The sequence below is a fragment of the Jaculus jaculus genome, chromosome 3 (genome assembly GCF_020740685.1).
Source record: "Jaculus jaculus isolate mJacJac1 chromosome 3, mJacJac1.mat.Y.cur, whole genome shotgun sequence".
NCBI classification, from domain to species: Eukaryota; Metazoa; Chordata; class Mammalia; order Rodentia; family Dipodidae; genus Jaculus; species Jaculus jaculus.
In genome coordinates, this window is record NC_059104.1 from 141,711,986 (window position 1) to 141,725,381 (window position 13,396).

General features: G+C 40.0%; 1 pseudogene; it reads left to right on the forward strand.

The window, feature by feature from the left end:
- Positions 1-2,576: 2,576 nt before the first annotated feature.
- On the forward strand, positions 2,577-3,949 carry LOC101593402 (annotated as a pseudogene).
- The last annotated feature ends 9,447 nt before the right edge of the window (positions 3,950-13,396 follow it).

Genomic DNA, 13,396 nt, shown 5'->3' on the forward strand with positions numbered 1-13,396 from the left:
TAGCCCTACCTCCCAAGTTTTCCCATGCGTGCTATTCAAGTCCTCACTTCTGAGAAGAGTGAGTGTGGGCGTGTGTGTGTGTGTGTGTGTGTGCATGTGTGTGTGTGTGTATTCACAGATTTCATGGTATCACCTCTCCCTTTGCAATACAAACTCCTTTATTTAGTCTTTGAAGTCCCTACTTTTCTGCTTATTTTTCCACTGTCTTCAAATAGGTATTATTTCTTTGACCTTAAAATTGGAATACAAAATCTTGAGAGTTGCCACCTCTCTTAACTATATCCTTATCACTTCTTTCATTGTCATCTTTCAAATTATGCCTATTATTACCTTCTCTTAATTTGAATTAATATATATTCATCTTTAAATTTCTCATACCCTAAGCTGGCTTACATCACAAACACAGCAATAAAAATGAGCTTACAAGTGTGGTATGACTTCTCATTGCCAAATCCAAGAAATATTTTTACTTCTGAAAGTACCATTGACTGCTTTCGTATCCCCTGACCCTCCTTAAACCTACCTACTCTTCATTAGAGTTTAATATTTTCGTTCCCACAAGACAGTATATGGAACTGATAATGATTACCCACAAAAGAATTGGAGAAAAATACAATGGAATATTGTGAGGATCAGGCTACAAAGGCAATATACCTACACTGAATGGGGATAAAAAACAGCTTATTGCAACAATAATAATATTTTTGCATCTTCATTACTACTTTATCTTTTTTTAGTTCACTTAAACCTCAGGGGAGAAAGAGAAATATTACTTAATCGGTACACTTTGTGAATTGCCCTCTATTTTAGAATATATACCCCTTAATCTGTGTACAGTTTAACTTCTCCTGTGGTGAAATAGGATTCCCTATGTGAATCAATACTGTGAGCAAATACAGTAGTCATTTAATCTATGCACAGAGAGAAATTAGGTTAAAATACACATGTTAATTTGCCTCTGAGGAATGATTCTAATTAAATATGAATCTTATTTCATTAACTATGCCTATAAAGAGTTAGAAACATTTTTTGTAATTGAAAGCAATAAAATTATTTTCATAAAAAGGGAGGAGGGAGAGGTATTATATAAATCAGACTGATATTCTTCCCCAGAACAATGCATAACTAAGATGTTATTTAGGTTTTCCTAACTTTTTCTTACTTAATAAATGCTGAACTCAAAAGTGCAAAACAATGCAGGCTGCCATCTTACCAAAACCAAGGGGCCTCACAACTGAAACAAAGCCATTTCTGCACTTCTATTATTCCTTTGAATACAAGTTGTTGGCCAATGACAAGTACTTTTTTCAGCAAGAAGAAAACTATTCCATGTTGTATTTAATTGGTTACTATTTCTTGTCTATTAAATAATAAAAGTCAGTAATAAATAAAGTGAAAATAACTGTCTTTATACTTATGTGGGAACAAGCAGGTTAAGAGTCACTGGACCAGGTTGTGAATAAATGCTAAAAAGAACAGGTTTACGATCTAATGGTCCATCACATTCATTAACATCTGAAAATGCAGTAATCAAGGATTCACCCAGTGCTTTATGACTAAAATTTACATGTTAATGGTCATATGGAGAACCAGAATAATCGTTGGAGATAAAGACTATGCTATGTAAGAAACTGGACATTATCTGACTTCTGGGGTTTATAAAGCAGCTAATGGATCAACAGGAACAATGACTGCGTGATTCACAGTGCATTTGCAGATAAATCCTATGTGTCAGAGCCCCAAACTCAATTACCTCTGGGGTTATATAAGCAACAAAAATAAATGGTCCAGATCCAGATAACTTATCCCTAAATTTTCAACACAAATGGCTGAACAACTTTTGGAGTACAATGCAAAATTATTTTTTTCCCAATGAGAAATTGTAATGCAAGATTTCTTGTTCATAAGGTAGGACAAAATGGCATGAAGAGAAACAAACAAGAGCATTTTCCTATCTTTCTGCTTCCACTCTTTGTCTTTCTCTCCCTCACTGTCTTACATACACATACACACACACACATATGCACACACACATGCACACTCATACTATCACATATTCTTCTTCTGTGATTTAATATTGTACTTCAAACATGGGGGCACTTATAAGGTGAGTACAGACTAGTGTTATAAGCTCTAAAATTAAATTTGTTCTCATTGTTACTGCCTGTCACTCTGTTCTCAAATGCAACTCCTGTGTGGCCTTGCATCATGTAAAATGTACTCATCCTTGGAGTGATGAGAAGTATGCAGTGACCAATCCAATCATAGCTGAGTTATCCTCTGTGGTATCTGTAAGTCATCTCCACAACTCTCAGATGGGAATCCCTCTACTAGCAAAAAGTTGAAAAATACATCTCTCACAGGTCTGTGTGCATACCTGTATGCATGCACATCAGCACATGACTCACCAACTTCTAGGATCTTCCCCTCTGAGCTAGCCTAAAAAATAGGCTCTTCTCTAAAAAATCGGCTCACTGGGCAGGTTCTCTTACATTGACCGCCTAAAAGTCCCACTATAAGAATCCTCCTCCCTCGTCTTGTCTCCGCCGTCTGCTCAGCAGCTTCCCAGAAACAAAATGTGTGAGCGCATCTCCATCCACGTCAGCCAGGCTGGTGTCCAGATCAGCAACAAAGCCTTCTGGGAGCTCTACTGCTTGGAACATGGCATCCAGCCCGATGACCAGATGGCAAGTGATAAGACCATTGGGGGAGGAGATGACTCCTACAACACCTTCTTCAATGAGACAGGTGCTGGCAAGCAAGTGCCCAGGGCAGTGTTTGTAGACCTGGAACCCTCGGTCATTGATGAAGTTCATACTGGCACCTACCGACAGCTCTTCCACCCTGAGCAGCTCAGCACAGGCAAGGAAGATGCTGCCAATAACTGTGTCCGTGGGCACTCCACCATTGGCAAGGAGATCATTGACCTCGTCTTGGACCAAATTGGCAAGCTGGCTGACCAGTGCACAGCCCTTCAGGGCTTCTTGGTTTTTAACAGTGTTGGTGGAGCACTGGCTCTGGATTTACCTCCCTGCTGATGGAACTGCTCTCTGTTGATTACGGCAAGAAGTCCAAGCTGGAGTTCTCCATTTACCCAGACTTCTAGGTTTCCACCATTGTAGTTGAGCCCTACAACTCCATCCTCACCACTCACAGCACCCTGGAGCACTCTGATTGTGGCTTCATGATAGACAATGAAGCTATCTATGACATCTGTCATAGAAACCTGGATACTGAGCACCTAACCTACACTAATCTAAATAGGTTGATAGGTCAAATAGTGTCTTCCCGTCACTGTTTCCCCTGTATTTGATGGAGCCCTGAATGTTGATCTGACAGAATTCCAGACCAACCTGGTGCCCTACCCCCCACATCCACTTCCCTCTGGCCACATACACCCCTGCCACCTCTGCCAAGAAAGCCTAGCAGCTTACTGTAGCAGAGGTCACCAATGCCTCCTTTGAGCCAGCCAACCAGATGGTAAAATGTGACCCTCCCCAAAGTAAATACATGGCTTGCTGCCATGATGATGTGTCAATACTGCCGTCACCACCACAAGACCAAGCGTACCATTCAGTTTGTGGACTGGTGCCCCACTGGCTTCAAGATTGTCATTAACTACCAGCCTCCCACTGCAGTGTCCAGTGGAGATCTGGCCAAGGTTCCGTGAGCTGTGTGAATACTGAGTAATGCCGTGGCCATTGATGAGGCCTAGGCTTTCCTAGACCACACGTTTGACCTGATGTATGCTAAGAGTGCCTTTGTGCACTGGTATGTGGGTGAGGGTATGGAGGAGGGAGAGTTTTCTGAGGCCCATGAAGACGTGGCTGCCCTAGAAAAGGATTATGAGGAAGTTGGTGTGGATTCTGTTGAAGGAGAGGGTGAGGAAGAAAGGGAGGAGTACTAAAGTTAAAATGTCACAAAGGTGCTGCTTTTACAGGGAAGGTGTAACAACATTGAGAAGCTGTGGTCTGATCAATTAATTTGTACGTACCAGAACGTGCTCTCATACAATTACTGGCCTGTGCTTTAAAACATGGGTGCTTTGTCACAGACTCAAGCTGTCCATTTTGTTGATGGGCTTTAAATAAAATATTACCTGTCTCAAAAGGCAGGGAGGGGACTGGGGAAATGGTTTGTGGTTATGGCATTTGCCTGCAAAGCCTAAGGACCTGTGTTTGATTCTGAAAGACCCACGTAAGCCAGATGCACATGGGGGCACATGTTTCTGGAGTTCATATTCAGTGGCTAGAGGTCCTGGCATGCCCATTCTCTCTATCTGTCTCTTTCTCTCTCAAAAATAAATAAATAAAATATTTTTTTTAAAAAAAGAAAGAAATAGGCTCACTGGACCAGCTCAAAGGAGATAAGCTACTCTCCCATATAAGGAAAGTGTTAGACCAGGACATGGTAGGTACCTAGTTTGGAGACAGATGAGAGTCTTATTCCTGTCCAGTTACTCACAGCTCTGGGTGGAAACCATCACCAACATACCTTGCTCTGAATGCAATGGTTGAGGGTCCCTGTTTATTGTTCTGTCATGATGATTCCCATGTCAAACTGGCATATGACTATTTACCCACCTACTTAACTAACCCCCTGTTAAAGGAATATGCCTGCACCTAGTGCAATAGTTTGGCACATACCAGGTGCTGTAGTATTATTTATTAAGCGATGAAAGTTTAATTAATATCTCTTGAGAGTCTATACTTCCCAGGTGTTAGGTAAAGCAACCAATAGCATAATTTAAATTCTATGCATAAATATTTCCTATTAAAACTTTTGTTTATGTCCTCAGTGAAACTTTGAATTTTTTAAGATTGTTTTAAAATCTTAATTATTTGCATGTCTGTGTGTGTGTGTGTGTGTGTGTGTGTGTGTGTGTTCTTGAGAATTGCCTTTGTTTTTCTTATACCTTCCTTGAGACAGGATCTCTTGCCATTGTTGGCCAGCTGCTAATTAGCCCACAAGCTCTGAATTCTCCTGGACCTACCTCCCCTTGTCATAGGCATGTTAGGATCACAGATGCATTCACCACTTTACATCCAGTTTTACATGAAGGCAGGGGAGGACTGAATTCAGGTTGTAGGCTTCACAAACAAGTGCCTATAAGTGCCTATCTATCTCCCCAGCACCTCTGCAAGTTCTTTTTTAAATAATATCTATCAGGAACATAGATCGGACTTTGGAATCTTAGTCTGTAGCACTGGGCCCTTTATGAAGACATATTAAAAATCTCACTCTTGACTTTTGATGGAAATCTCCCCATCATTATTTGAGTTTCTCTTTGACACAATGCATACATAATATGTAGCATGCATAGTCTATATGTGAGGACACAGCCATGATTTAGCAAAGACTTGCCTCTGATACTTTCCTATCCAAAAGGAGGCAAACTGCTTCTAGGAGCAGAGTCTGGGAGATGAGAGAGGTAAATCCTCATATTCCCATCTCAGGAGTGGCCTCGCTGCCTCTAGAAGCTGCCTGAGGGGAAAAGAAATTGAAGAGAAGTTTATTTCAAGCCATTAGTAAGCCTGCTGCATCTGCTGTCACTGCTGCTCTGACATTACTGCAGATGAGGTCTTCCTCTCTCCTGTATTCAGGCACGTATTGGCACTTTTATTGAGCAGAGAAAACCCAGTAATATGTGAATAAGAAGTACACTGTATGAGCACAGGGTAAGAAACTTTCAACTTTGGATAATCCTTAAACATTTGTTAAGGAATGGGATTTATGATTATGGCCTGCTGTACTCTGCTGATCCGGAACACACATAAAGTCTGACCACAAGAGCAACCACATTAAGCCTCCCTGTGGTCCTCAGCAAATCTGCGGGTCCGTAGTTCCCGACCTTGTTGCCTTCAACTCTATGGATCGGCAATTCTTACACATGTATGTTTGTTCTGAGTTAAGAGTCCAACCAAGCTTCTGAGAGAAGGAGCATTGAACATATCTTAAGGTCAGACTGCATCTCTAAACATTGCTTGTCAATATTGGTCATCTGGGCTGTTCAGGCCAAAGGTGCACCAAGGCAGAGGAAACCCTGTCACGTTACTTTAAGCAGGTGGAGTGCATCGTTGTAAGATTAATGTTACAGCAAATTACAAGTAAGGAATCTAGCTTCTCATAGCAACAATATCACAAGAGCTATTTATAGCATTCATAAGAAATATTTCCAGGTCTTTTCCATAGCTCATTCTCATACTTTGTTCCCACAGTATGTCATTATAATTCATCTCCACACATACAAAAGGACTTCATTCAGTCCATATTTGGCTTCTTGGCCTTTGTATTAATGATCTTCTGATTATACATCATTTTGCATGATTTTCAATAAGCATTTTATCCAAGATTATTCAGAACACTTTCTGTCATGTTCCATTAAAATGGCCCCAAGTCATTGAGTTTAATCTATATTCAGTGAACATTAATGGAGGACCTGAGATACACTAGGCATTGTGTGAGCTCCATGGAGTCTGAATAAACATTGTCTCTCAAGTTACTCTAAGAATAAGGAAATATCTAAGAACCAAATTCCTTTCTCTATCTAATTTGCTTTTATTATCAACAAATCTTTCATTTTTCCCTTATCAAACTCATATTTATTTTATTTTCTATTAGTTATGCACACAATGTGTATGCAGCCATGTTGGCATCATCATTAGCCTCCTCCCTCTCCTCCCCCCTCTGCAGTGACCCTCCTCATTGGGGAATATGGTTAGTGCATCGTGGGGTTAGCCATCAGTTATGGGTAAGAGGCAATGTCTCTATGCATAATGTCCCAACATGTGGCTCTAACAATCTTTCTGCACCCAGTTCTGCCAATTTCCCTGAGCCATGAAGGGTTCATTTTAGGTCTCCTTCAGTGATGAGGTCTTGTGAGCCTCTTTGTCTCTAGATATCTGGCAGCAGCACAAGTGAAGGAGATAAACACAGAGAACACTCAACTCCTGCTAAACCAAATCTTTCATTTTAAGAACATCAGCTTTATATCCTCATCCTCCTCAGTTCTTGTGCCAATCAATATGCAGTCCCACCCAAGGTCTAGGACAGTTGAATATAACAAGTTCAGGCTGGACCACAATATAGTACATATTACACACTATACTATGATCTATCAGTTTGCTCTGTTCTATGTTGTCTCAGAATATGGTGTCATATGAGCCCCAAAGAACGTGTCCACACAGACATCAATATTTTTATTCCATATAATCCCCTCCTCACACCCCACCTATGATCACATTGCATTTATGAACAGCCATTCCAGAATTCCTCTTAACCAAATTTCTTTTCATTTTTCTGGCTGCATCCCCCAGCGTAATCACATGGATACATTCTAAGTTAACTGCCATTTCCAAAGCAATGAACACTCTGTATGACTGATAAAGACATTAGATAACATTTACTATTTGCTCTACTCCCAAGCTCATACTAAACTCATTGCATAGAAGACAGTAACTTGAAAGGAAGTGACATCAGAGCAGCAATTGTCATGATGCCAACCTTACAGGCATCTCTCCGTGAGATCTCAGATGTGTGAATCTCTTATATCACACCCCGGTCATGAAAACTCCTTTCTATTCAAATAAGTCACACATTGGCTTGGGGAAATCTGTAACGTGTTCTCCCCAAAATGAAAATAGGAAGAAAGGAACAGGTCATAGGACACTAGTGCCCTTTTCCCCGATTTTTTTTTTTTTTTTTTTACTATGGACTCTTTCCTCAATCTATCTGTCCCATGTTCCTGAGGTGTTGGATTCAATAAGTCCCTCTGTGCGACTCTGTATGCATGTCACTCTAACATCTGCCTTTTGATTTTTGTCTCTATGGACTGAACTCCTCCTCCCCAAGGAGGAGGTTCTTTCCACCTCTTCCTGTCTAATATGACATGCCTTGGATGTTGTATGTGTTTCTTTCTGAATGTGCCTTGCTCTTTATGTGTCAAGAATATAAGTGGAACTGACAAAACCCTTCTTATTCAACAAGCCCCAGAGTTTAATGTAGATTAAAGCAAATCTTTCTGAAACTCTAATTGAACCCTGACATCTGTGTCTAAATGTCCCCTAAATAAATTAACTTCTTAGGTAAATAAGTTGTCATTTGGGCAACATAATTTATGGAGAATGAAAGTATTCTGCATTGGTGTAATATGTTTTTTAATGTCTTAGGTTTAAGCTGCCTTCTTTTTTCTTTCACAAAAAAAATGAATTGGAATATGACAGTTTGTCTTCAAACTGAAAGAAAATGCAATCTATTGCCTTCCATCTGCACCTACATTCCTGGGTACCTAGGAAGACAGAGGAGGTAAACATGAATCCTCTGATATCCCATATTTTCTTTTGCTCCCATCTCCAATTCATTCCCTTCTAAGATATGCACTTTGCCCCCCCCAACACCATCATTCTTACATCAATTCAAAAGTCAATAATTTTAAATTAATAATGACTGATACAGCCTTCTATTGTTTCTCTGTCATATAGGTCATCCTTATTAAAATATATTTAGCCATATTCTATATGGTATTTATGAATCAAACTCTATACATGCTAGTATTATTTGTATTGAGATAGCTAATTTTTATTTAAATCTAAAGAATTTTTATGAAATTTTTGATTAGAATATAACTAAGAGGACCCATCTGCTTTTCAGATGATGAAATTAAACATCCTACCACAGTGACCCAACTAGTAGATGGCACAGCTATGATTCTACCTGTGTAAATTATTTGACTTATATTCTGTGTAGCAAAAATTACTGCTGTAAATAGAGTCCTAGTTTAGTTTATGATTACAGTGCTGCACTTGTGGACAGCAAGACAGTTTGCTTCCCATACAGAGTCTTTATCAACCTAAGTCTACTTGTAGAACACCTACACCCATGTCTTTCTTAGCTACCTCCCTCTCTCAGCATAACAACCACCATAAACCAAATTGGACATAATATCATGGAAGACTTCTAAAACCCCAAATTCTGGGCAAAGTATCACCAGTCAATGACTGATTGTTCTAAAGGTGTCTAAGCAATTAAGAAGTCTATAGGAGAAGGTTTCCTCTGGATACTATCACCTCAGGCTCATTTAGGTGTAGGAATCCCTGTGACTCTTATAGACTAATATCCTGCTGAATCTTCAAGGAATTCATTTTACATATGGATTCATTTTATTTTCCCAGTATCACCTGCTACTATATAGACTGGGATTGTTGCTATACTCTAATATCTGCCTAAATCTATTCTTACAAAGAGGCAGAAGACACATATTACCATATCAGCTGGACTGCTCATAACAACTTCTAATAACATCAAACTGATTTTTATATTACTTTCAACATAATATGTGTATGTATGCTCAAGTGCACATATGCATGCACACACACATGTGCACATATGTACCATAGCTGATATATGGAGGACAACCTCAGTGTGTTTGTCTCCTCCTTCCACCTGTTTATGAGACAGAGCTCTCTTTCTGTTGTTGTTTGTTCATTTTCCTTTTTTATTTTGGCTGCTAGTAAAGACAGTCTACCTGGCCCGCAAGCTTCTGAATTCTCTTCACTGACTTTAGAAACCAACAGCCCAGTTGCATAATATGCCATCTCAGTGGCTAAATGCCATTGCCTCTTCTAATAGAAACTAGCCCCTTTCTTAGCTCAGTCTAAGGACAGATCAGTGGGGACAATAAAGATAACGACTAAGCTGGGTTCTTGAGGAGAGCAGGAAGAACTTCCCTGTGACCTCACATTAATTAACTGCCCTATAGCCGAAGCTGTGCATGGATCTTCTGACATGTCATTGAAGTTTATTTTGATGACCCAGGCTATCAAACTTCCACATCATTCTATGTTTTCAAACTTCTCCCATTTCTACTCTCTAGGAAGCAGCATAGAATATTGGGAAGACAAGAGATTTGAAACTAGACTGTACTCAGTCCCTCCTGGCCATGTGATCTTGAGTAGTTACTGAACTTCTCAGTCTTGTGTTTACTCATCTTGTTACCTCCTTGTAGGGTGGTTGTAAATAGCACATGTAAAAGAACCTGGTTCTGTACCCCTTGGATAATAGTGGAGAGACTCTGCCTATCCATTCTTCCATCATGGCAATCTAACAGCTTAGCCGCCTCTTCCTTTTTGACTTGAACTTAAATACTTATTACTGATTTTGATCTTTCTCACTGATGAGCTTCCATGTCTAACCCATCTTCCAGATATAGAAAAGATTTAAAGGTAGAATATATATAGGACCAGATGGGCTAACTAGATTAAGTTCTTTGTGCACTGACTGAATGAGAACAATAGTGTGGTTTTGTGCATATTGTGAGTAGCCTTGAATCATAACTTTCAGTTTCTGTTGAAAAAGCTACTAAATTCTGGCACTTTTTATACTTTTTATGAGAGAGAACAAGAGTGACAGACAGTGAGAGAGAGAGAGAGAATTGGTATTCCAGGGCCTCTAGCCACTGCAATCAAACTTCAGACACATATGCCACCTTGTTCACATACATGATCTTGTGAGCATGCCTTACCTTGTGCATCTGGATTACGTGGGTTTTGGGAGAGTAGAACTTGGGTCCTAAGGTTTATCAGGCATGTTCCTCAACCACACTAAGCCATCTCTTGAGCCCTATGCTTGTACTTTTATTATATTTCCCCATCTTATAATGGTAAAGTTTGGAAAAGCTATTTTATAAACCACGCATGGAAAGTAAAGAATCTCTCATCAAGAACACAGTAGACTGGGAAGTCAAGTACAGATTTCATTTGTCTATGTGCCTATTTCCAGGCAATCCTCTACACTGAGAAATAAGTGTCATGAAATTTTATAATTTTAGACAACATAAGTCAAATGCATTTTGTTATACTAACTGATGCCTAAGGATGTGCTGTTCTGCAAATAAAACCAGAACCATGCTGCATTTAAGAAATGCACAAGCTACATTCCTCTTAAAAGAAAAGTTGAAAAGCAGCCAAACCTAAAAATGTGAAGACAATGAAAACTGCTAGCATGATTTCTTGGCAGATTCAGGAATGGACCTCGCATGGCAAATTTCCGCAGTGCACCTTTTGTTGTTTAGTTTTCTTTGTGCTGTGTATGCTGAAGTTTAGTTCATTTCCCCAAAATGCCATAGATCAGTATATAAGAAAAGTTCTTCCAACTTAATTTGGAGCAGAAGAGATGGCTCAGTAAGAGGAGCTGAGAAAGCCTGTAACCACCTGAGTTTAATTGCCCAGGACCCATGTAAAAAGTGGGCTATGGCCACTCATGTCTGTAGTCCCAGTCCTGTGGGGAACAGAGACAGAGAATCACTTGAGTTCATGAAAACCATAGCTCCATGTTCAGAAAGAAAATATATCTTAAGGAAATAAGTTGATGAGTGATAGAGAAGTGAAATATGATATTCTCCTCTTGGCTCTGCACTGGTGAGTGTATCTGTACATGCCTGTGCATACATATACCATACACATATACAAGTTTCCCCCCCTCCACACACACACATCCTATATTACACATGTAAAAAAAAAAAAACAATTTGCAAGAACTATGTACTGTCAACCTTATGTAAATTCTGCTAACAAGAGAATGCATGGTGGCTTGGTCTTAAAATATACCTCCCACGCTTGCCTAACTTAATCAGCATAAGGCTGGAAGGTGCGCGAACCCTCACCCCTTCATGTTTAGGCTTTGCTTGGGCAGGGAGTTTTGTGAGAAACAGAAGTGTAAGTCATCTTCAGAATCCAGAGATGGTCAAGGGTTGGACTGATTCAAGTCGGGGTGCTGAGCAGCAAAGGAATTGGTTGAGACTGAGGCCTACACTTGTCAAACACAAGAGCCACCAAGCAAGATGGGTCACAAGCCAGTAACCAATGTCCCTATAAACAAAGCCCTGGCGAAAGTCGCTGTAGGAGCCTGTGGTGGTTTGAATATAAAACGTGCCCCATAGCCTCATATGCTTGAATACTTAATTCCCAGCTAAGTGGTGTGGTTTGGGAAGTTTGCAGAACGTTTATGAGGTGGAGCCATACTGAAGAAAGCATGCCACTGAGGGCAGGCCTCAAAGTGTCACAGCCCAGATGGCACTTTCTGCCAATGTGAAGTTGTGATGTCAGCTGCCTGGACCCACCAGGATTTCTCTGTGATGTTTCCCTTCCCTTAGAAACTGCAAACTGAAAATAATCCCTTTCTTTCCTTAAGCTGATTCCTTAAGCTGATTCTCATCTGCAATGAGAAAGTAATTGATATAGAGTCCACAACTCTTCACACTGAAATCTCTTAGCTGAAACATTATTTACCCTCACCTCCTTAAAAGTGCTGCCTCCAGCATGACATCCTAAAACTTACGTCTTGGTGGCACACACTGTGAATGAGACAATTGTGAGGACTCAGTCTCTGATCAGCACTGTCCAAGGTATGGTACCTTCAACTGTGTCACATCATGTTTCATGTTTACCAGGTTCTATTTGCCTACTGAACATTCTATAGTCCCTCCTATTTCCTTCTGCCATTCTGTCATGGGTCTTATCACATCTTGTCCAGATCACAGTTTCTTTGTGACCAAATACCCCCCCCCTTCATAATCATCATAATAGGCATATTCTTTCTGTTTACAAAGTCTGCAGTCTTTTGCTGGTGTTGGGTTAATGCTTAGAAGATGTTATTTGCCCAGTGTGATGGTTTGACTCAAGTGTCCCCTATAAACTTAGGTGTTCAGAATACTAGGTTCCCAGCTGATGGAGATTTGGGAATTAATGCTTCCTGGAGGCAGTGTATTGTTGGGGCCGGGCCTATGGGTATTATAGCCAGTTTCCCCTTGCCAGTGTTTGGCATACTCTCTTATTGCTGTTGTCCACCTTATGTTGGCCAGGGGGTGATGTCCACCCTCTGCTCATGCCATTGTTTTCCCCTGCTATCGTGGATCTTCCCCTCGAGCTGTAAGCCAAAATAAATCTCTTTTGTCTTCCACTAGACATTCTATCCACATTCCCATTGCTCAGAAACCAGCAGAGTGCTAAAATACACTGGACATTAAAAAACATGGTTTGGAAAATTAATTTGTTAATTAATTCAAGAATGTCGACAACACTTTGGAATTTGAGTTGAAATTTGACATAAAATAACCACAAACATCTGTATTTCACTGAGAATGCTAAATATTGCAGATGGAATGCTAGGGAAACACCCAGAATACTTGAGGAACCATCAGGAACTCAGTCAACAAGAAAGTTTCCCTTCTAAATGTCTTGAGAGGAATCTAACCATTACATGAATAGTTTTCCCCAAAAGGATTTAAATCATATGTCTCATTCCTATCAGCAAGATATCTATTCCTATCTCCTTAATCTCTTCATTAGCCTGGTGTTAAATTGATTTTATTAGATAATTTTTCCTAGTCTAATTAAAGACA